The sequence below is a fragment of the Lissotriton vulgaris genome, chromosome 7 (assembly GCF_964263255.1).
Source record: "Lissotriton vulgaris chromosome 7, aLisVul1.2, whole genome shotgun sequence".
Classification (NCBI taxonomy): domain Eukaryota; kingdom Metazoa; phylum Chordata; class Amphibia; order Caudata; family Salamandridae; genus Lissotriton; species Lissotriton vulgaris.
The window spans coordinates 1,498,324,831-1,498,349,729 of NC_141695.1; the positions used below are offsets into that span (position 1 = coordinate 1,498,324,831).

Consider the following 24,899-nt stretch of genomic DNA (forward strand, 5'->3'; position numbering starts at 1 on the left):
AAGGTAAGCCCTTGTTATGTTATGTTATGTTATGTTATATTGTGTTTATATAGCGCACGGCTACTCTAAAAGAGTGTCCCGGTGCTTTCCACATGCAGCTCAGTGTAGATAACACAACAGACTAAGAACAGACAAAAATAAAGGCCTAGAGGTTAAAAAGCCAAGTCTTTAGGCTCTTCCTGAACTGAAGCAAATTAGAGGTGCTACGTAAAACCATCTGAAGCGATTTCCAAAGCTGAGGGGCCTTGAAGCTAAAGGAGCGACCCCCAGTGCGGGCCTTTCTCACTCGCGGAACCACGGCCATGAAAAGAGATTCTGACCGCAGTGAGCGGGCTGGGCGGTAAAAGGACAGCCTCCGTTGCAAATACCTGGCGCCTGAGCCAAAAAGTGCTTTATGCATCAGTGTCAAAGATTTGAACATGATCCGCTTCCGGATGGGCAGCCAGTGCAGCTTCTGCAGCAGCCCAGAAACTTGTGTTCGCCTGTGAAAGCCAAAAATGGCACGAGCATCAGAGTTCTGCGCCACCTGCAAGCGCTGGACCAAATAATCCGGGAGACCTAGAAAGAGGGCATTTGCATAATCCAACCTGGATCCAATAAGAGCCTGCACAGTGATCCGCCTATGTTCAGCAGAAAGCAGAGGTAAAAACTTGCGAAGCATCTTCAGGATGCCGAAACATGTGCCAGCCAGGCAAAGAACATGCGCTCTCAACATAAGCTTATTGTCCAGCTTGACTCCCAGGTTTTTGGCAACCAACGATGACTGTGCAGGAGGGCACATATCCACCGGCCACCATTCCTGCCACTCAGGGTCAGTGGCGCAGCCGAAGAATAAGACCTCCGACTTGCTGGAGTTGGCCTTCAGGCTATTCCGCTGGAACCAGTCGAAGACCATTCCCAAGCACCCCCTGGATGCTCTCTCCATCAAATGCCTGATCTTTTCCGCATGTGAAGAGAAGTTGCGTGTCGTCTGAGTATGAGACGATCTGGGCCCCATAAGCCTCCACCAAGGCCGCCAGAGGGGACATGAAAATGTTAAACAACGTCGGGCTCAACACAGAACCCTGTGGAACTCCGACTCCCAGTGGCGGCATCTCAGCGGAGCTCTGGGAGACCCAGATCGTCTGGCGGCGGCCCTCAAGAAAAGATGTGAACCATTTGAACACCGTCCCCCTAAGGCCGATGTCATGAAGCCTGGCGAGGAGCGCCTCATGGGGGACGGTGTCAAAGGCCGCCGACAGATCTAACATGACAAGCATGACCTTGCCTCCAGCATCCAAAGTCTCCCGAATGACCTCCGAAACCTCCAACAGAGCCGTTTCCGTGCTTAAATTCGGACGGAATCCGGATTGGGATGGATGAAGAAGATTGTTTGTTTCTAAAAAACCAGACAAGATGCCATGCACATGTTTCTCTGTGATCTTAGCCAGAGCCGGGAGAAGAGAGATTGGCCTATAGTTGGCCAGAACCTCGGCATCTAAACCAGGCTTTTTCAGGAGGGGGATCACCATCGCCCTTTTCCAGGTGCGTGGGACACTCCCCTCCCTCAAGGAGGCATTAAGAAGGGGGTTGACCAGTGGGTTCACCACCGCAGCCATCCTGGCCAAAAATTTGGCAGGGCAGGGGTCAAGCGGCGAGCCCGATTTAAGACTGGCCAGCAGCAACAGGGACGCATCGGTAGAGACAGCTGGAAAATCCGACAGCACAGCAACAGGTGTGGACGATGGAACGTGTCCCGCCCCGGAGCCGCAGCATCCCTCCTCCGACCTCTCTAAGAAGGAGGCCTGAATCGCCTTGATCTTATCTGTAAAAAAGCTGGCAAGATCACCCGCCCATGCGTCAGATGACACTGAGAGGGGCAAGTTGGAGCTGGGGGTCATGAACTCCCTTGCATGCGTATAGGCTGTAAACAAACTAAAAATGTATTTATGGGGTAAGAATTTTGAGGTAATTACTGATCCTAAACCCCTCACTTTCATGTTTGACGGTTATGGTAGAGGTAATGGAAAAGCTTCAGCCAGGTTAGTATGGCTGCTTGCTAAATTACAGGAGTACAATTTCTCTATCAGACACATCTCGGGTAAGAACAATATCAGGGCGGATTGCCTTTCCCGTTTGCCCACCGAAAGTTTGGAAACTCTAAAGGAGGATGAAACAGAATGTGTTGTTTCAAATGCAGAAATTTTGCAAGGGTCACAAAATGTACGTTTAGAAAATGAATGGATCAAAGCAATGGAGAATGACCCAGTGTTGACCAAAGTTACAATGTATATGTCTACTATGTGGCCTCCTGTACGCAACCTATCTGCTGACCTTAAAATCTTTTTGCATGTGTCTGATGAATTAAGCATTGTTAAAGGGTTCCTCATGAGAGGAGATTTACTCATTCCTCCATCCAAACTAAGAAATCAATTAATCACAAAGGCACATAGTTCCCATCTAGGGTCCACCATGACAAAGAAAAGTTTGAAAGGAGATTATTGGTGGCCCGGGTCGGATTTGGATGTAAACTTGCATGTTGACAAACGTGATATCTGTATCAGGTCAGATAAACATTGGAAACCTAGAGTGCAAGAAATTCAACTTGTTTCAATTCCCAATTCATCTTGGTTTAAGATTGCCATTGACATGGCTGGTCCTTTTCAGATCCTAGAGCAGGATTCCAAGTTCTTAATTGCTGTGAGTGACTACTACAGTGAGTGGATTTATCACAAATTTGTGTGTATTATTGACTCAGACACTGTCATCGACTTTTTGGAAATGTGCTTCACTATTGAAGGAAGCCCATGCATTATGGTGTCTGATAATGGGAAGCAACTTACATTAACAAAATGACTGCCTTTTTAAACCAACATGGAGTGCGTCAGGAGAAGACTCCGTTGTACTCACCTAAATCCAATGGTCAGATTGAAAGAGTCAATTGCTTCCTTAAGGACAGTGTCCAGTTGGCTTTGGCTTGTAAGCTACCCGTTAAGAAGTTCATTCAAGAAAGGTTATTTGCGTACAACACTACTCCCAACAGTGTTACTGTATTTTCTCCTTTTTTCTTGATGATAGGAAGGAGATGTGACAATTAGACGGTTTCTAAGCTTGCCAGTTTTGAGAACTGTTTACCTACCACTGTGTCCATAAATGATGATCAGCTACAAGTCAGAAAGAAAATTGTTGATTGCCAGCTTAAATCTTAAATGTATCACAACAAGGTACATAGGGCTGTTAACAAGGAATTCTGCAAAGGTGAATGGGCTATTGTTAAAAAACCTAACTCTCAGCTCAAAGGAGAATCTAAATATTTTGACCCAGAAGAAATTGTTGAGGTATCTGATAGTGCCATATACCTCAGAAATGGTGGGTGGCGAAATAAGAGTGATGCTATAAAATTGAAAAGAGATCAAGTTGAATTGTGGTTCAAAGGTAAAAATGACAAAGCTAGATTTGAGAATGAATTTTCATTGCTTGACACCTATTTAGGTGAAGATGGTGATGAAGCAATTGTGCATAAAGAAAATGTATGTTATCCTCTTTTCAAATGCAGTTATGACAACGATGCAAACGTGTCTGACAGAAATACATTTGTTGGCACAGAAAGTGAAAGATGTAATGACACTAGTGAAGGTAGACAAGCAAACTGTGAGGTTGTTCCCAGAAGGGAGTTTTCCGCTTACACTACAGTAAATGATGATATCACAGAGTGTCATGGTGGTTGGGAAGGTACTTGCACCAGATATGCAGAATATCTAAGTTACCTAATGCATTTAAGGACGATGAATTGTAAGTCTAGTTTATTTCTGTATCTCTTCTCGCGCTTCCTGTTTATTAGTCCTCTCCATTACGTCACTTGGAATGTTGTAGTCATATTTAAGTTACGTCACCATCATCTGTTGGACTCGGTCCTGCTCATCGACTCTGCGCAGTCGTTTCCTTGATTCTCTCCTCAAGCTCGTTTGATTACAATAAATAACTTAAAATTACAATTTAGTATTTTGCATCATTCATATGAGGCATCACTACAACTGAATTGGGGTGGTCCTTTTTTCCTTTCCATGGAGGGTTGTGTGGAGATTAGTCCTTTCACTCTTTCTGTGTGCCGTCTAGCCTGCGAATGGGATCTGGCAAGAATCATTTACATGGGTTTCAAAATGGAGTCCCTGTAATGCCCCCTTAAATTGTGAAATAAGTGAGTGCCATTCTATAAGCCCCGTCAAAAGTCTCTGTGGGATTAGGGTGAGTGAGTATTGGCTCCGCGTGTGAGGGCAAAATGTTCAGACACCAAACCCCAGCTGGTGAAAGGGGGTCTGGTAACGAGGACGCTCCCTCCAGTGCCTTTTATGCCTGCCTCCCCTTTGAGTAGAGTACTTGCGGGAGATGTCCGGGTATGCTTAGAGCCGGTGAAAAGCAATCACCTGTCTCTGGCATGTCCGAGAATCCAAAGCCCTCCTCACCTCCCATCAAGACTGCTCCAGTCACCCTGTTCTGCAAGGAGAGGTCTGGATCCAGTGATGCCCGAGCTGCTCCGGGTTCGTGCAGCTCCTCCGCAGCGAGGTTACAACCTTCCACAAGGGTGACAAGTGCCGATCAATCAGTTTCTGTTCTGTTAAAGTCCGTTTCAGATGTTCCTGTTATCTGGGCCTGGCTGGGGGCTAATAGGGACATATGAGCATTTTTACATCCCTAGCATCGGAGCTCCTGTTTTCAAGCTCCTCACCCGTCGGCCATCTCATAATGAACATGCCGGTAAACAAAAAGGCCATGTGGCAGTCATAGCTTGTGCCTGAAGCAAGCTGCTGTTTGGCGGTGTGTGTTGGGGCACTGGGGACAGGGGTTTAGCTGTCAATGATGCATCAGGTGCAGTGGCACTAGAACAGCCTTCTGCACCTCCGTTACGGCTGTTTTGTGTGGGGGTTCTGAGAGTTTTATGCTATTTCGTTTGTGTACGATGTGCACAGTAATATACTATAGATCGGCACATTAATTATACTATTCAGATAGTGGCAGTGCATACCTCATTGGATGAGCAACCACAAGTGAATCATAAATGCCTGCCCATTACCTAAGAATTTGGGCCTGGTTTAGAGTTCAGCAGATGGGTTTTTGCAGACTTTGTTTAAAATAGTAAACAACCTCTCCAGGCCGGCTTGCGCGGCTAACAACATCCCAGCCTCACAATCTCTCTGCGATTCTCTAGCAAAAGCATTTGAGGATAAAATTGTTAATATTCTGAGTGGTCTCTCTACTCCAGGCACTCCTTGCCCTCAGCCCTTGGCCGTCCCTGTATTATCCCACACTTCAGTCGAGTTGGAAGAACAGGCAGCTCACCAGCAGCTGGAGAGATTTTCTCTCCCCCCGTTCGATGAGTTTTGTGCATTAGCAAGTGGGGTGTCTTCTGGCTCCCCTCTTGATCCACTCCCTCACAAACATTGGAAATCTTTCCAGGAGGAACTCTTCCAACCTTTATACTCCATCTGCCATCAGTCTTTTAGCACTGCCACGGTCCCAGACAGCTGGAAGCTTGCAGCGGTCTCCCCTCTCCTAAAGAAACCCACTCTTGACACCACCTGTCTGTCTAACTATTGGCCAATCTCCTTGCTTCCTTTTCCAGTCAAGATCATGGAAAAGCTTGTGACCCAGTCTCTATCCTGATTCTTGGAAAGGAACACCTGTCTGGATGTGGCCCAGTTCGGCTTCCAGCCGGCTCACGGTACGGAGTAGGCGCTGGTGGTCGTGTTGGACACCCTTCGATCACGGGTCGACAATGGTCGAGCAGCCTTCTTAGTGCTGCTCGACATGTCGGCCGCATTCGACACGGTCAGCCACTCCATTCTTATCAACAGGCTGGTGGAGGCCGGGGTAGCAGGATTGGCACGAGATTGGCTGATCTCCTATCTACAGAACAGACACCAGGTGGTGGCTTTAGCCCCTTTCCGTTCAGGCATTAGGAGAGTAGGACAGGGTGTCCCTCAGGGGTCAGCGATCAGCCCCATCTTGTTCAACCTGTACCTCTGCCCCCTGATCAATCTGATCAAATCCTTCGGCATCTCAGTGATCAACTATGCCGACGACACCCAACTCATTTTCTCCCTTGAAGGAGAAGATGCTGTGTCTACAGAGACCTTCCACCACTGTATGAATGCCACTGCCAACTGGTTGAAAAACAACTCTCTCCAGTTTAATAGCTCTAAGACCGAGGTACTCCACTGCTCATCGGACCGCGTTCCGCGTCCTCTACCGACTGACCTTTGGCCTTCTTCTTCCTTAGGCAATGTGGTGGCGGTGGACTCCGCCCGCAACCTCGGAGTCATGTTTGACTCTAACCTTCAGCTGGACGGCTTTGTGAACAAAACCATCTCAACGTGTATGCTTCTACTCCGCACCTTGCGGAAAATCCTTCCCTTGCTTCCGATCCTGGCTAGGCCAGTGGTGGTGCGTGGCATTATCCTTAGCAGGATAGATTATTGCAATGCACTGCTTCTGGGGGCACCTGGCACTCTGATCAACAAGCTGCAGCGCATTCAAAATATGTCTGCAAAGTTGGCTCTCTCTAGGCCGCGCGCTGCCTCCTCTTCCCTTGCACTTAAAGACCTCCACTGGCTGCCAGTCCAGCAACGAATCCTTTTTAAATCATCCTGCCTGGTCTTCAAAGCTCTACATGACCAAGGTCCAGTCATGCTACACAACCTCTTTTCCTGGTACCACGCAGCGAGACCTCTGCGCTTCTCTTCAGCATATCTTGTGGTGGTTCCGAGGATCCATAGGCTACGGATGGGGGGCCGGTCCTTTGGACACGTGGCTGCCAAGCTCTGGAACTCCCTCCCTCTGTCCTTGAGAAGCTTGAAGGACTTCCCATCCTTCAAGAAAAGTTTAAAAACTCATCTTTTCCCTAGAACAGCATAACAACGTGACTGTGTAGCTGGTCCAGTAGAGTCAAAAGCGCCTGGATACCCTCTGGGTGGCAGATTCGCGCTATATAAGTGCATAATACATACATACATACATGGGTTACTCCAAGATGACAGATATCCTGCCTGCCGTAATACAATTGCGACTTTAAATAATGTACTTGCAATAAGGTTGATGGGATATCCGTCATGTTTGTGACAGAGTAAACCGTCCAACGAACTCTAAATCAGGCCCTTAGGCTTGAATTACAGAATGCTTACTAGAGTAAGTTTGTCTGTCTATTCTCTGCCAGATGCTGTCGTAAAGTAGCTAACCATGTTGTCTCAGGTAAGATATCATGCTTGGCTGAAATTATTCTCATCAGTAGGGCAGGGTGAAAAATTAGAGCATTTCATTATCTGACATCTTGTTACAGTACAATGCATATTCCCAGGTTATAGTCATGGCTATTGAAATTATGGAATTTTGCAGCTGTGGTGTTTTCCGCATAATTATGGGTTTGCCGCATTTGTCACATTGTCAATTATCTGCTACATTATTCAAGATTTATAAAAAATATTATTTCTAACTCAAATGGATCAAAAGTAACTAAAAATCTGCAACATGTGCTGCTGTGCAGTTGAAGGTCTTTCTCAAAGGTTGACTGGTCACCTTGCTGTTGTTTAGTGCTAGCACTGGGTGTTAAACTTGTACTACTGAGGTGTAACCTATACCAAGACCGTGTTATCAAGTGCTGGAGAAGTGTGGCTCAATGGTTAGAGTGGCAGAGTGGAGAAGTGTGGCTCAATGGTTAGAGCGGCAGACCCTGATGCATAAGTCTGGCCTGGGACCAGGGTTCAATTCCCGCCTCGGCGGGTCTTGGGCTCAATTTCCTCGGACCTGTTAATTCTCGCCTCGGTGCCTATTATAATCATGGGTCCCATTCTGCAACTCTGGGCAATAGCTTGCTTAATCTCCACAACGGCCCCAACAACGCTAGGATGCCTGGCTTCACCTTGGGGGTGCCCAGGAGTGGGCACTTCACAGGGAAAGGCCAGGAAGGGTTCCTCAGCGATATTCGTACAAGCACCGAGATGCCTCCGGGTAGTCGTGCGCTATACAAGTACCTCTACATTTACATTTACATTTATCAAGTGTAAAAAACAAATTATACTATCACATATTGTGTCATATTACGCAGCATAATTGTTTTTTTGTTGCCACATAAATTAATCAACTTTGTCACATAATTTGGTCTTCCCATACCACATGATTTCAATAGCACTGGTTAAAGTGATCTTGCTCTTTGTCTAATCACATCTACTAACAATGGGATGGCTCATTATTCAGTTCAATAAAGGGCTACCATGGATTATGCAACCTGGTATGATATACACACAGTGGAGTTAAAGCTAATTATCCAAACGTACTTAATAATTAAATATTTAATTCCACTGGTATATTTTAAAATGGACATCTTTAAAGTTTTTCCACAAAATATTGTCAGATAAATTATAACCTCAGTGTCTTGCAGCATATACTTAATATTGCCATAGTAAAACCAAATATATTTTTAATACAAATGTTTATCTATTCTGTTTAGTCACATTTCCTAAATAACATTTATTACATGTTTACATTTCACTGCATAGGACAGGGTTTGATAGGCTCACTGTTAAAGTGAATGCAGAGTATGTGGTCCCTCTGCCTTCAGGGCCCAAAGCTGCATTACATAGACATTCAGAAAATACATGCTGTTTGCTTACCTCAAATACATTATTGTGTCATTTTATCAATATAATTTTACCAATCCACTTGGTGTTAATGAAAACAAAGCAAACCGCATACATGCACTCACTTTATCCATATGCACCAAGTTTATGCCCAAGAATCTCACACCAGGCTCAAACAAACACTGTACAGGGAAACACCCACACCAGAATGGCCATGCCACACACGTGTGCAAAAACACCACAGTTACATACGCACACACAACACTAACTCAAACTGCACATGTGCATATGCAGACCCCACATACAAGAGATACACAAGCACCATTCACAAACTGGGAATGATGGATAGAGCCCAACCTGCCTGAAAATGATGACAGACAAGACTGAAGTCGTGATGTGGAGAGTTGATCTCCATGCAACTCTACCTTCTGGCTGACAGAGCTAGGACCTACTGCTTGAGAAAAACTTAAACTCATCTTGATAGAAAAAGAGTTTCCGGGTTAAAAATAAGGGGCGGTAACTAACTTTTCCTAATGTCGTTGTATAACCCACAACATAGTATAAGATGTATGGTTGATTGCCAGGCCCAGTCATCACAAGGGTATTTTTGTAGATTTTTTTGTCCATGCATCTCTCTTGGGTCATGCTACAAGCTGAATGTTCCTGACCTGACTGATATCGATATATGGAGGGTTTATGACTTTCTCTTATCTCTCTTGCACTTCTCCTTTTGTTGTTAAACATTATTTTGTATCTCCTTCTTGCTAAATTGCATGATACTGTCTGGAGTTCTTACAGGTGTGCCCTTAAGTGGTTCGATTAACAACCTATTTATGTATGCTAGCCATGGATCAGAAAGACAGTCAAATATAACTTCTTTTGAACATTTTGAACCAGCCTGTATATACCAGCAACTAATAGAATCCAGGCCAATAAAATATTTGATATATGGCATTTCCAACTCTCTGTGGGTAATAAAAGATGAAACAATGCCAGGTACTGCTAAGACCCTACATTAAAACTGATTTTCCATGGATTTTAGTGGTAAGCTCTTGGCCATACCCCACAGAACTGCCTCGTAAATAGCGGAGGGTAAGCATTTATCCCTGTATAATTTTTACAGTTCTCTAACTGGCTTATTGCCTATCTTGATAGAAAATCTTAACAATCGATCAGTGGTTCGAGTTATTTTCATGTTTGCGTTTCCAATGTGAGGGCTCCATGTACCTGAATGTGTGAAGAGTATACCAAGATAAGAAAAGGTCTGCGATTCGACTAGTCTATAATCCTTCACATAATGTATTCTCTTTCTAGGTTTAAAAGTTTTGGGCAGGTTAAGCTTCAGATTTTTTGCTCCATGTATGTTGAGAATCCTTCAATCAAGAGTTGCGAACCATTTGCAGTTCTTGAGATCAGGCCCTCATCGTCGGGATACAGGAGCACAGGCAAAGGGCGGGAACCCACCCTAGGAACATCTGCTTCTAATTGTTCTAGTGCCTTGTCCACCCCGGTGCTATATAATAAAAATAAAAGGGGCGCAAGGACGCAACCCTGTTTTGTACTTCTTGTAACGTTGAAGCCAAAGGTACACTCTCCTCCCATTCCATATCTTACTTGCATTGTTAACTGCCTGTAGATCTGAGATAGGTGTGAGGTCATATCAGCCGGGGCGACCAGCTCAGTCAAAGTCTTCCATAACATTCCATGGTTTACTAAATCAAAACCACTGCAAAGATCAGCAAAGCATAGGTGGATTGGCCCTGCTTAACCTCTGTATATTTGCTAATCAAAAGGTTAAGCTTAATACATTGTTCAGCTGTTTAGATGTCCCTTCTAAAGCCATACTGTGTATCAGTTAGTACACAATTTTCCTGTGTCCATGCCTCTAATCTATCTAAAATAATGATTCCCATAACTTTAGCAGATGAACAAGGAGGGATATCGGCCGATAACATTTGACTTCTCTCCTATTGCCCTTTTAAAAATGGGCACGATTATACTCCCTGGCCAGGTAGGCGGGACTCTCCCCCATGCTACCGCATTGTACATCTGTGTCAGTATGGGGGCCCGCAATGGGATGTTGGACTTAAAGATGTCCATAGAGACCCTATCTGACCCAAGGGCCTCCCAGCTTGCAGATTTATCTATAGCTAATTTGACTTTCTCCAAGCTGACCGGATTGAGGGATACCTTAGCAGAATCACACACTAGAACAGCTCCTTTATCACTTATTGGGTTAAAAATCCTCCAAAAATGTAAAAGCCAATAGGACGCAGAAACCACGGTTTCTACTTCTTGGTTGCCTTTTAAAAATGGAGGATTCATTATTTTCCAGAATAGGATTGGGTCTAAGCATGGGCGAATTTTGCGAATCTGGCGTTCGTGAATTTGCGTATTTGCGAACTCGCAATCCGCAAAATCCGCGAATTCTCGCGATTTTTTTTTTGTGTTCCCAAGGGTTTCTGCCAGTTCGCAAGGGTTTGGTACCAGTTCGCAATTGCGAACTTACTTGTCGGCTCGCAACGGTCGCGACTATGTTGTTTCTACGTCTGGTTCATCATCACAAGTTCCCAGCACCCTCTGTTTAACCACTGAGGAAACAGAAATTTTATGTGGTCAGTGAGTCCCCCCCTCGCACCCTATCCACGTACCCATGCTCCATGTATGTCCATGTTATCGTGTAATTCCCTTTCCGTGCTTATTATTATAATGCCCCTGCATTTCTGTCTAATGTTGGCATGTCAGTTATTAGGCCTTTCATGAATGAAACGTTAATTCTGCACTAAGGCCTTCGTTGCCAATGCATTTACATGGTACACGTTTAAATAGGGCGAAGCACACGTTTTTGTGGTCCAGCCGAGCCAGGCCCTGAATTCAGGCTCCGAGCCTCTTCTGTCTCTGAAAGCTGCAGTTTTGCATCCCTGACATCTCCCTTACTCCCTGCCCAGCCGAGAGGTGCCCGGCCTGGCCTGCCTGCCAAGACGGTATTTTGCCTACAGGTATCTGCTCAGCCTCCGCAAAAACACATTCCAGTCTGGTGGAATAGGTAAATACTTTCCGCCTGCAGAGCATAGGGCCTAGCCTTCCTGTCTCCATGCAAGTGATTTACTGAACCCGTTGCCATAGTAGGCCCTTGGCCCCACGCAATGCACGAAGAAATATATGCACACACTAGAATTTCGTGATGAACGGCCTCTGCTCGAGAGACCTTTACTTCAGACAATACATCCTCCAAACACAAGATATCAGATATGCCAAAGGTGCAGGTCGTTCTGACATCCCAGACTCCAGACTCCTTTTCTAGTGCTAAAGGCAACCCCCCAGCTACCCCCAGTTACACGTCAATTTCACGTCATGATCAGTTGCGCGCACATGTAGGGTAAAGGTTTTCGCTGACCCTGCAGATCTCCTCTATGCATCCACCCACCTATGACACTCCTATGACACACCTATGTGTACGCCTCCTTACACACCTTCTTTTACGCCCATGTGTTCTTATCTCTCTCTCTTTCACTTGCTCCGCCTGGAGTGTTCCGCCTACTGTATTCATTGTAATTGTATGGATTTACTATATATTATATGTGATGTTAATAAAACGGCAGATATCCCTTCCTGAACCTTAGTGGTGATGGAACCCGATTCTCCCCTGGCTTGAGCCATTGAAATAAAGCCCTTTTGACTCGGACACCACGGACTCTGCCTCTCATTTTTTGAGCTATCCTTCTTTATTATTAATGTATAGAAATTATGCCCGGGTAATTATATTTACCACACCACTGCCACCCTCTGTTTCACCCATGACACCCTCTAGTACATAATGCCACCCTCTGGTTCATCATCACTGTAGATTATGGGGGGGAAAAGCAAGCACACCTGCCCTGCTTCAACTGACATGAATTAATTTTGGGTTGGTTTATTAATGTGTCACTGTTTTAAAATTCCAGTCTGGCACCTGCTTCCTTATCTGTAATTTGCTTTCTGTTGCAGTGCAACTTTTTTTTTCCAGGACCTTTGTGGCCTACTTGTAGCTATTCTATGAGCCTGCAGTGAGGGTCAGAGCAGGGTCATACAATTGTTGCAACTAGCAACTGAACTCTGGAGGGGCCCCAGTCAGGAAGCACTACAGGGAATGGTTACTATTACTAATGATGAGTTTGAACTTTTGCACCTGCTGAGTGCTTTCATTTTTGAAAATTCGTTTTTCTGCAGAACAGCAACTGTAATGCGCCAAACAAACATAGGCAACTGAACTCTGGAGGGGGCCCTCAGGAAGTCCTACAGGGAATGGTTACTAATGATGAGTGAACTTTTGCACCTGCTGAGTGCTTTCTGCAGAACAACAACTGTAATGCCCCAAACAAACTTACTTATGAAAGTTGATTTCTAATCCAAAAGTGATCCAAAGAGAGTCAAAAGGCCTCAAATCCAAAAAAGTGCAGGCAAATGTCAACCTGAGGAGTTATTCTGATAAAAATCATCATTTTCAGAAGGTCTATGCTGCTTGCTAGTGGATTTCTTGTGCAGAATTGCAAATTTTGTAATTTCGCGAGCTCAAGATTGTTGTACATGTTCCCAATTGCGAACTCTCGCGATGCGTCGCCAAACTCCCACGGGATCCCGCAGCAAGATCCAAAATGGCGCAGCACTCGCAAAAATATCGAGAAAAACAACTCGGCAAACGCTGAATGACGGTAAGTGAGCGCCGCAAAATTGTATCACCAAGAAAAAAAAATCCGCTGCGTGCGGATTTTGCGGGAAATTCGCGAATCTCGCGGATCGCGAATTTACCGAAAATCCGCAAAATCCGCGAGCGGAACGGATTTTCCGCCCATGCTTAATTGGGTCTTTAGTTACTGCTGCCTGATCCAGCCTTGCCCAGGCCTGTCCCTAAAATGATTTCTTCCTTTAAATTAATTTTAAGTTGCACTAATAGTTCTCAGTTATATTTATATTTATATAATAAATCATTCAAGGTGTTTTCATAATTATCATAGGAAAAGTGACAGCATGGTTTACCTTCAATATCAGTGAGGGAGCAGACTTTATACCTAGAGAATTTTCATTATTGTAGGTTAAAATCCCCTGCCCTAATTATAATATAATCCATTTTTTGGCCTGCTTTGAAAGGCTCCAGATCTCTGTCCAGAAGCTTTAAACTTAATCCTTTCTTTCACCCGGAGCCAATGTAATGCTTTAAGATGAGGGGCCATGTGTGTCCTTGGCTTAATCCTAAGGACCAACCTGGCTGCATCGTTTTGAATCACCTGAAGGTGCTGGAGGAGGCACAACATATTTGGGTAGTCCAATCTTAAAGTCACCAAAGCTTGGAACACTTTTTTCCTGGTGTTGAGTGAAAGAAGCGGAAGGAACTTTCTTAACATACGCAGCATGCCAAAGCAGGTGCCCACTAAGGTCTGAACTTGGGGTCTCATCAAGAGAGCACTATCAATGTGGATGCCAAGGTTTTCTACCATGGTTTTGGCTGAGAGGGGGTGGGACAACTCCTCAGGCCACCAATGACTCCAGTTGTTCACGGAAGGCAAGCCAAAGAAGACAATCTCTGATTCTTCGGGATTGCATTTAAGTTGGTTTGCCTTGATGCAATTGAACACATTTGTGAGACAATTCCTAATTTCATCCCCATCAAAGACCTCTCCCTTGTCGCAGGTAAACACCAGCTGCGTGTCGTCAGCATAAGAGATTATCTTGGCCCAACAGGCCTCTGCCAGGGGTGCAAAGGGGGACATGTACAAGTTAAAAAGAGTAGTAGAGCTGAGAATGGAACCCTGAGGGACTCCTACTTTCCTACTGGGCATGGGGGAATCAAAAGGGGGCTTCCACATTTTCTGGTTTCTATCCTTAAGGAAAGATGTTATTCATGAAGTGCTGGACCGCCGATGCCAATATCCCTCAGCCTGTCCAACAATCAATTGTGTGGGACTGTGTCGTAAGGATAGCTCTGCCCCCATAGTCAAGCTTTTCGTTTAAGTGCTCTGTAACTTCCAACAGAGCTGTCTCCGTGCCTAAAGCCAGATGGAGTCAAATGCAGGAGATTGTGGCTTTCAGCATAATCAGAGATATCTCTGTTAACATGCTTCTCAAGTACTTTAGAGAGAACCAGGAGAATGGAGATGGGTCTGCAGAAGGTTTTTGAAGGAGCTGAGAATTTTTGCATGCTTATAAGTGGACGGCATAATGCCTGTGGAAAGGGAAGAATTCAGCACCTTATTCACTGTGGGATTTATAGCGGAGGACACAGATGCTAGTAATTTTGCCGGACATGCATCCACAGCTGAGTCAGACTTAAGGCCCATGAGAGTCACAAGCGATGCCTCCAGCTGTATAGTGGGGAACTGCAATAACATCAGTGGTTGTCGAGGGCCGCACTCCCTGCCCAAATTCAGCAGTGGAGCAGGGTCCACTCAGGTTTTCTTCGGAAAAGGACTGTTTAATCACAACAATCTTACTGTGGAGGGATAAGGCCAACTGGCAGGTCCATTCAGCAGAGTGTGGAGACTCCTTAGCAGCGACCTTGGGGGAGGTAAACAACTTTATGATGCTAAAGATCTCCTTGCCCTTATTGGTAGTGATCTTAATCTTAGTCTGCAGATAACTATTCTAGGCCTCTTTCACCTGCAGATAGTGGGATTTTTAGAGCTGCCTTATAAATCTGCTTGTCTTCATGTTTATAGTTAATGCCACTTTCTAAGCATTTGCTTTTGCTAGCTCTCAAAAACCTGTTGAACCAAGGGGTGGAGAAACTAGCCCTCCTGGAAGTGTGGATGGTCAGAGGGGCTACCGCATTAACATTCGTCTCGACCCAGGATTCTAGGGCAAGGGCATCTACTTCGGCGTTTCCGAGTAGTGGAGGAGCTGATGCTCCTAGAGCATCCTCCAAAGCAGGGAGAGATATTTTGTGATGGGCTCTGTATTTGTATTCCGTCTTTTTCAGTGGGGGCGAGATATCTGTGCCTCTGTTAGATATCCTGAAATTAATGAGGAAGTGGCCTGACCAGATGATGGGGGATGGTAGGTCCGTCTCCAGTTCCAAATTAAAAAAAAATCTGATGAAGGGTGTGGCCCAGGTTATGCATGCAAGAGGAGATAAAAGGGGCAAGACTGCATCCTGTCATTACTTCGGACAATGAAATAACATGTGGATCCATGGGTTTGTTCATATGTAAGTTAAAATCACCTAGGATAGGAAGGCGTTGTATCTAAGAGCAAGAGAGGCAATAGCTTCACTATGGGACTTAATGAAGTGGCGGGCGACCTCAGTTGCCTGTAAATAAGGATCCCCGCTATGCATTGCCTGGAATATAGTGTGCAGCGGAAACCTAAGCATTCCACACCCTCAGCGAGGTCCAACATGATGGGGGTGCAGTCAAACTCTTCTTTAAAGATAATGGTGACACCGCTTCCTTTCCCTACCGAGCAATCTTTCTTCAGAATTATATATCCCGACGGGAAGGCTGAAGCAATAGTGGGGTTTGAGGAGTTAGACAGCCACGTTTTTTGGGAGAAATAGAACATCATGGCTGAATCTGACTTTGCGCTTCATGTTTTTGAAGATAGCGTGTATTGAGCAACATTGCTCTAAAAGGCTCACATGTTTTTCTAGGTTGCAGGCCTCTTTTCTTGGGACAGATAGCGTGAGAGATCACCCTGTGTCCTCGGGAACAGCCCAGTTGCATGTCGGGCAGCAAAAGTTAGCCCAATTGTTGCAGCTAGCTACTGAACCCTGGTAAGAGTAGTAGGTATCAAGATTGAGCGGTTCTTTTTGCCGGTAATGGATAGTTGGTGTCACATCTGAGGTCAAACGGGCAGCATGGCCAGCGTCGGCCACCTCCAGAACGCCGACGGGTGCAGACGGGCTTGCCTTTGGAGTGCCAGCAGTGGGCCCATTGTGTGGCCGCGCAGCATCTCTGTTTTTAATTATGTGAGACTAGAGCACGCACCTCCCCAAAATGATGGCGCTCTATGTCCCAACCGTGAGACAATTCACACAAAATTTGTAAAGCCTCCCTTGGCCTGGCCATGTTCTGATGGAAGGGCCGGAGTAACTATGGTCATAAACCCATTTATAGAAAAGGTCTGCATCTGCCAGGTCTCTTAAAAAAACATAGGAGCGTCTTACCAACAGGGCCATTTCAATCCCTATTATCTAGCGTGCTTGTAATCCCATCCACGTTTCAGGATTTTAGCAGTGAAACGTTAGTGTCATCATCATCCAGAACCCTAGGCGTGTGAACTCTATTTGGAGAAAATACTCTTACATCCCCCTCACTAATAGATCTATTATTTGTATCATCTTCCTTTAGAAGTCAGTCCTATTCACCAAGATTTGGTAGGAGGGCGTATCTGTTGTTGTTAACAAAGGACAAGCCTGACCCTCTATTGCCGGAGTTGTGGGGTGGAAATGGTCCTTCACCCTCCCTACATAATCTACCGGTTTGTAGAAAAAACCCAAAGGAACTGCGGTAATCCAATCCTCCTGAAGATTTTGGTACCGGTGTCTGAGATTAAGATTGTGTAGGACAGAATTAACAACTGCTTAGTGTTTAAAGTTTAAAACAATAGAATTGCTGTTACCTACTTTTAGAGAGTGGCCCACCCAATATGGGCTTCACCCAAGCACTCCCCGTTCAGCGGGACCGCAGCACGGTTTTATGGTGACCGGGGTAGTGTTGGATATTGGGAGATGTAGTCCACAGCTGCGTGTATTAACAGCCGCTAATGCCAAGTAAGTTGACGACCTCACTTATGTCCAACCATGCTCCTGCAGCGTTTGTTGGCAAGGCAGTCTCAAAAGTAGAACAGCGGCCCCCACAGCAGCGGGGCCGCATTGCGGTTTTATGGTGATCGGGATAATGTGGGATGCTGGGAGCTTTAGTCCCCAGCGGCATCTATTGTCAGTGGCTAATCCCGAGGAAGTTGAAGAACTCACTTATGTCCAAGTGTGCTCCTGCCATGCTTGTCAACAAGACAGCCTCCAACGTAGAACAGAGGCCCACTCCAAACTGTGTTCCTAATATACCTTGGAAGTGTCATACTCCAACCCATGTTTTGAGTGTAACTTTGGGAGTGCCAAAAACTCCAATCCATGTTTCCAATATAACCTTGGAAGTGCCAGAAATTTCAACCAGAATTTGTAGCCCTTCCTCGATAGCCCCAGAGTTTCCTATCTTTGAATCTGGTATCTTACTTGCATTCCATAATGTAGCAGAAGCAGGTAAGTGAATGTTTCTAAAGTTAATGCAATACCAATGTACAAGAAGGCCTGCTAGTGTACTGAAGGTAATTGCCTTTTCTGGTTGTTTCCGGTGTATTGCATCATCACAAAACTATAATTTCCTACCTTCATACACACAGAAGGTCTCAGGAGTGACACATCCTGCTAAGCAATGTGCATCTCAGCCGAGAAGATCTAGTATCTCAAGTTTCTCTTTTGGTATTTTGTCCCTTCCCCTTCTCCCTCAGAACAGTGCGTAAATTAGGAGTTTCGTCTCTGAATCTCCGGCTTATCTGGGATGGATAGAAGGATCCACATTGACTCCAGTGTCGTCCCCGCAGTTGGGACCAGGTGAGTGCATGACAAAAAAGAACTGTTGTTTCTTTTTCCTCCTTGAGCTCTTACGGAAAATCTGGCATATGCAATATTTGTGATGCTTTGATTAAATTGATCAAAAGTAGAAAGATATGAGGAAAAAGCAGATGATCTTACAGATAAACTACAGGCCAGACATTATTCATCTTGGATAGTATGAAAAGACAGAAAACAGGCTTGTACCAACAATAGAGACACGTCGTTAGCGAACAAGCCCCAGACTGTAGGATTGCTTAGGTCTCATCTTTTCAAACAAAGTTAAAAAGATACTTATCAAACATTGGAGATAAACACAATCAGACCTCTTGGGAAGCAACTCTCTTTTCCTTCAAATGCAGTACCAACTAGAGAGATCTTCTTGCCTACACTAGACCCAAAAAGGAACATACATCTGGACCCAGAGAAAACATCTGTGGCAATCCACCAAGTCATGGGCCACTGACCTTGCATCCACTCTGTGGTTTGCCCTTTCACTGTTCACAGAAAACAAACCGAATTTGTCAACAATGCCTTTTGGCAACTAAGGTCACCCATAAACCTGTAATGCAGACAATGCAGTATACAGCATTGTTTGTCCCTGCAACCTACATTATGTGGAGATAATTATGAGCAATGATAAGATCAGAATAAGTGAATAAAGGAGTAGTGTCCATTGTCAATGATAAGATCAGAATAAGTGAATGAATGAGTAGTGTCCATAGTAATCTCAGAAACATGGCTGGCAGCACAATTTGTGGAAATTGGGCACACCCCTACTGATCTAACATGGATGGTTCTAGAGTATGCTGATTACTCTGGTGACTGTAATGCAACTCAATCTTGTTTATTAAACACTGAACAACAATAAGTGAATACGTTAGGCACCCATAAATGATCTGAATGACAAGATACCACGGCTACAACAGACAGGATAATTGAGACCTATTTCATTTTATGGCAAATTATACACCAACCACAAATCTCTCAACAGATTATAGACATTATGTATAGATGTTGCTTTTTCCTATATAGGCACTGATTGTGTATGTTATCAACTTTTCTGTAATGCCCAGTGGTTAGAGAATAAACAAAACTATTGCAGACCCCACTCCCATTTCAAAAATAACTCAAAAGTATACAAATCTGTTTCATTTTTTCTATTCACTAGAGCCATGCTCACCTTCACAGAGCCACTTCTTGTCAAAGGAAGGAACACTTTCCCTGTTTATAGTCTTAGAACAGAGAGTTTGAGGGAAGACTGTAAAGCATTGATGATTGGCTGCAGCTGCAGGCCTATCAGGAACCTTTATGGTTCAGACTCATAAATTCTATGCAGAGGCTGACTCTGGATTTTATACAAGGAGTACCCCAATCTATGAAGAAGAAAGGTTTTCCGAGGACAAAGTGTAAGTTTACCAGGTAGCGATAGCACTGTGACCACCTACTGCCTCCTCGTGAATGACTAAGTCAGTCCTGATGTACTTTCTATACATTTTGTAGTGGGTGTGATGGACTAGCAAAGGGCGTGCCCTGGAAAAAACAAGCCCTGCGGCCCCCCATTCTAACAGCCCATTGCAGTTACCCACTAAAACCCTCATTGATACCCTTAACTTGCTGCTAGGAATAAATCCCAAGTTTACCAACTTTGGCAATTACAGAAACACAAATGTAGTTGCATGGCTGAAGTTACCTCAGAGGTATGTTTTGCTATTGTATAGTATTGAAACACATTTTTGTTTTACTTAATTCTTGCCCGGGCAAAAGCCTAGCTTGTAGATGTCTCTCCATGTGTGTCCAGTTGCACTTATCGAACCTGGTGTGAAAAGAAATGGGGGGAGGAGCAAAAGGGCCTGTGCTTCCAGGGCTGTCACCATCATCTTGTTCTCCTTTACTGGTCCATGCTGCAGGATAGTCCTGTATACCAAGGATCTTTGGGCTGCTCTGGTCTCATCAGGAGATGGGCAGGCGTGGTGTGTGGTGCTCTCATGACCTGCCAATATAATCAAACGCCAATGTCCAGACCTCAAAGCTGGCCCAATACCAAGCCCTGCAACAGACAAGAGGTTGCCCCCTATGCAACACTAGACACAGACAAGCCATATGCAAATCAATTTTCGTTTTCTCCAATAGGAACCATCTAGCTCGAACTGCTAGGTCAGGTTCCCTCCAGGAGGGAACTCAAGCAACCCCAGACTTGTTCTGACCAACTTAGGCCTCATCAGTGAGGAATAGCTTGAGTCTTGTGACAAAGTAGTCTCATGACCCACATCTGTGCTTAGCCATCATACTTATCAAAGCGTTGAGAACGAACATGGAGTTCTAGAAAACACTTCCAGTGTACGTGGCTGTCAGGATCGCGCTGCCTCAAGATGGTGGCGCTCCCACTTCTGTTGTACTATTTTGCTGTGCTGCCGCTGTGTATACTGAGAGTGATGTTTCGGGAACTAGATTCCCTTGCCACTGGGTTCATTCATATGGGAGGGTTGGACACAGACGGGTGGAGCTAACTATACTGCAGCGACCGGTCACTGTTGTGGGACTGGCAGTACCGGAATACGAAGCGCACTATCTTCCTGCACAACTGCAGTGGTTTATACAGTAGGTGGAAGGTAGACAGAACCCAGAGAGAGTACTAGGGCTATTCGTCAACACGCTGAACAGGGTGGTGGAAGTACTATTGCAGAAAGGGCGTAGTACAGAGCAAGACACCAGGGAATTCCAGGTAAACGCAGGTGCTTGACCTATTGTCTCCCAACAATGAGGCAGAAATGTCCTTTTTCTACTGACCTCCCCATCAAAATGCTTAACACATTACCACAGAGTGGAAACTGGGGAGGACTGACAGAGTGGGCAACTGATGGGACGACAAAAGTTTGAGATTTCTTTTTCTTCCATGAAGGGTGCAACTCAGAAGGAGGAAGTGTGGGAGGGAGTTATGAAAGTTGGGCAATTTACCGTGACGCACCCACTGTGATTGGGGTACTGCTTGGAATAAATGTAAAATGCGTGTTGATCGTTGTGAAACCACAATAAAATATGTTTTTAAAACTTACCCATTATACTTAGGGCATCTAATGCCCACCCCATCCTAATGGGTTCTGATTGGCCCTCAGCATACTGGTGTAGCTGCTGCTTCGCTTCTAGCCATCCTCTGCTTGTTTGGGAGGAGCCCGTTTTCATTGTTTATCTGCTGGTCTGGAAATGCTGTGTCCTGACCAACAGTCATAAAAGCAATAAAACGGCATAGTTAAGTTGGTAGGCAGCAGTGCTGCTGCATAAGTCACATCCTACCGCCTAAACTGGAAGAGTTGGCAAGTATGGATTTGGCATGAAAAGGGTTCTTATTCAACCAAGTGTGTGCTGCATTCCAAGGCTGATGAACATAATCTTTTTCTGCATAAATGGCTTATTTTGTAGCATCTTATACGCATAAGATTGTCTTACTACTTAAATACTGCATATCCGTATGATGAGTGTTTTTTCCAGTCAATGGCGTGATGAGACCATGTGCCTTCCCACTTGGATTCCCATGATCGCCAGCTGACTGCACCCAGATCCCTGCAGGTAATGCTAAGTGGACATTTGTGTGGAAGTTGGGGTCTACAGTTATGCAGGCTCCAGTTATATAGACAAGATAATTTTCTAATGATAAAAATAGGACAGTTCTTACTGAAGCGAGTATTTAACTGAGTCAAATATAACTTCTCTAACATTTGCAAGTACCACTTGGCAGAAGAAAAGGGTGATCACCTCACTCCTTGTCATTATGGACACAGTTTCAACTTCTGGGCTTTTGTGTATGGGCCCAATGTATTCGAGGTTTGTAGTCTTTAGCCTTAGTCCGCTTCCACTGAGCTAATTAAACTGGCACAGCAAATAGCAATGATTTGTAAGTAAAAAAAAATCAGAACTAGGAGCCGTGTCTCAGATGACATGGAGTTGGGTGGTCACTCTACAAACGATAAAGGCATTGACAAGCAATATACTCCAAAAAACCGTTCGGCATAGTGGAAGCCTCACAAAATGCAGCAAAGATCAGCATTCCTTAAAGCTACCTGATATGGGGTCTTCAGATAAGGTTTTTAGGTCGAGCCTGGGCAGCGCATGCGCTGCTTTGCGAGTCCAGCTGTATTCAAGTATTGTCTTGAAGCTCAGCCCACTCTCCGCCCATATTTGTCATTGACTTGTGTCATTATCCTTTATAATTGCTGGCTTCTGATTCGTTAATAGGCTTGTTAGACCCTCCTTAGTTCCGCCTTGTCTTCACTTGTAAACTCCCATGAGGACTGGCTCTTTTACTTCATGTCTTATTAAGTCTGTAAGCACAATTTTCTTTAATGAGTTTCTCCTACTGCAGGCACGGCGAGCTTTCCAACAACATTCAGCGCCCCATGTGTGATTTTACTTTCGAAGTAGCCCGGGACAATTGCGGCCGCTTCTTTGAAATGAAATTGGTCTCTTGGTAGGGCCAATATTCAAAAAGGGAAATAGAAACGATCCAACCTGTTACAGCCCGATTTCCCTTATAGATGCCACATGTAAGGTGATGGGGAGGGTGATTCTGGCACGCCTGGAGTTATGGACTGATAATGCTGAACTAATATCACATACCCCATATGGGTTTAGGAAAGGAATAGGAACTGTCGAACAGTGCCTCAACTTGTCGGTGATCATGGGCAAGTACAGGAAGGCCAGGGGAGCGTTGATCCACCTGGCTTTCATGGACTTGTCCAGTGCCTTCGACGCGGTGTGCAGGAGCAAGTCGTGGGCGCTGATGGAAGATATGGGCTTTGAGGAACGACTTGTCACTCTCCTCCCCAGACTACATGCTTCCACTTCTGTAGTCATCCGGTATGGCTCAGGGGGAAGAGAAGACAAAGCCCATTGTGTCGAAAGAGGGGGTCCGGCAAGGCTGCATCCTAGCCCCATTTTTATTTTTGGTTTATACAAATGGGCAGGAGCAGTTTCTGTTAAACATTTGGACTTCCCAAAAATAGCAGGCGCCCAAGTACCTTTATTGTCGTATGCGGACGATACGGTCCTGATGGCCTTGACTGCCAACAGACTTCATGGATGTTTGGATCCTTTCACCGAATATATGACGTCACTAGATTTGAAGGTGAATGTAAAGAAATCCTTTGTCATGGTATGCGGGCTCAAATTAACGAAAACACGAAAATACACAGTGAATGGGACAGCTATTGAGAAGGTAAAACTTTTTAGTTATCTGGGAAATGTTTTTAATTCTAACCTTAATTGGGACCAACTTTTAGTATTTCGGGTGCAACAAGCTTCAAGAGTTATTGAGGGGCTGTTTCGATTTGCGGGCAAACTTGGTCATAAGCCTGTTGCAGAGCTGATAACCCTATACAAATCAAAATGTCTGTCAGGAGCAACTTATGGTGCAGGAGTGTGGGGACATCAAAAGAGTTCCCAGATCCAAATAATTGAGAACACATTTTTGAAGAGACTCTTATTTATCCCGTCTAGTTCGCCTTCCTCATTTTGTCACTCGGAGGTGGACATTGATTGCATTACAGACAGAATACACTTGGCACCCCTGTTTTTATGGGGGAAAATCTGGTCTTCAGAGGAACTTAATTTCTCCCCACTTGTCTTAAAAGATTGCATGAATCTAGACAATGAAATGGCGGTACCCTGGTTACGCTATGTTAAACTTTTTATAAAATAGGGTTAGAAGTTTTTTATGATAAGCCTGAGTGTATACCGCCAAACATGAAAATGTTCATAAAAGAAGCTTTTGGATCTGAGCTGAGTATATCTTCTAGGTGCACAGACAGACCGGACCCCCCTTTTTTAAAACAGCAACAATTTTATTTGTCTTTTAGCTTACAGGAAAATGCACGTTTTTTAATGACTAGATTTAGTTTAGGCACACTGCACTTTCTTGTGGCTTTTCCAAAACAGGTAGGGTGGTGTGAGAGGCTACCCCCTGTCCTTATAACAACACAGCCCAACAAAATACTATGCACCTTATGTTATTTTGCACATTATATAAAGACCCCAGGGCGCGTTTTCTTAAACCAATTTTAAACGAAAATTGTTTCCGTTCCCATAGAGAGGGTTTTCATTATTTACATTCCCTAGCAAATGTTTCCATTTGTAGCTCTGTGCTTAGTTTTATAAAAAATGTTTTTATAATAAGGAAAAGATATGCAATGTAAAAGAACGTAATTGGGTGTTTTATTGTCTGCGAAAGATATCATTTATGCTTTTTAGTAAATATTGTCTAATTTTATGATTGCATGTCTTCCTTGTGAACTTTCATGATTCATCTGGAATCAAATAAAAGTTTCTGACTGAGGTCTCTTATTTACAAGAGTTTGAGCTTTTGGCATTGTAAATGACAATGCCTTTTATTCATGTGTTAATTATCAAAACGGATAAATAAAAGGCATTGTCATTTACAATGCCAATAGCTTAAACTCTCGCAAATGCGAGACCTATTGCATTGCAAAGGCTTGTTGTCACATGCTGTGGCCTAGATACAGGCAGCACTAAAAACCTATAATTCCCACACGGATTACCTCCTGTGTAACCCCTTGCTGATCATTATGGGGGACATTTTGTTTCTTCAAATTTGCTTACACATTCCACTAGGGCCAAGGCGGCACTTTGGTTCCTCCAGGATTGTTTATGTCAGAGATATTCAGGGCAGCTACATGGAGCACCCTACATAAATT

General features: G+C 44.6%; 1 protein-coding gene across 1 annotated transcript in view; it reads right to left on the reverse strand.

Moving 5' to 3' along the window:
* LOC147705870 (arf-GAP with SH3 domain, ANK repeat and PH domain-containing protein 1-like) overlaps positions 1-24,899 on the reverse strand; it is a 1,082,966-nt gene that overhangs the window by 66,742 nt on the left and 991,325 nt on the right. The gene's annotated exons all lie outside the window — the stretch shown is intronic.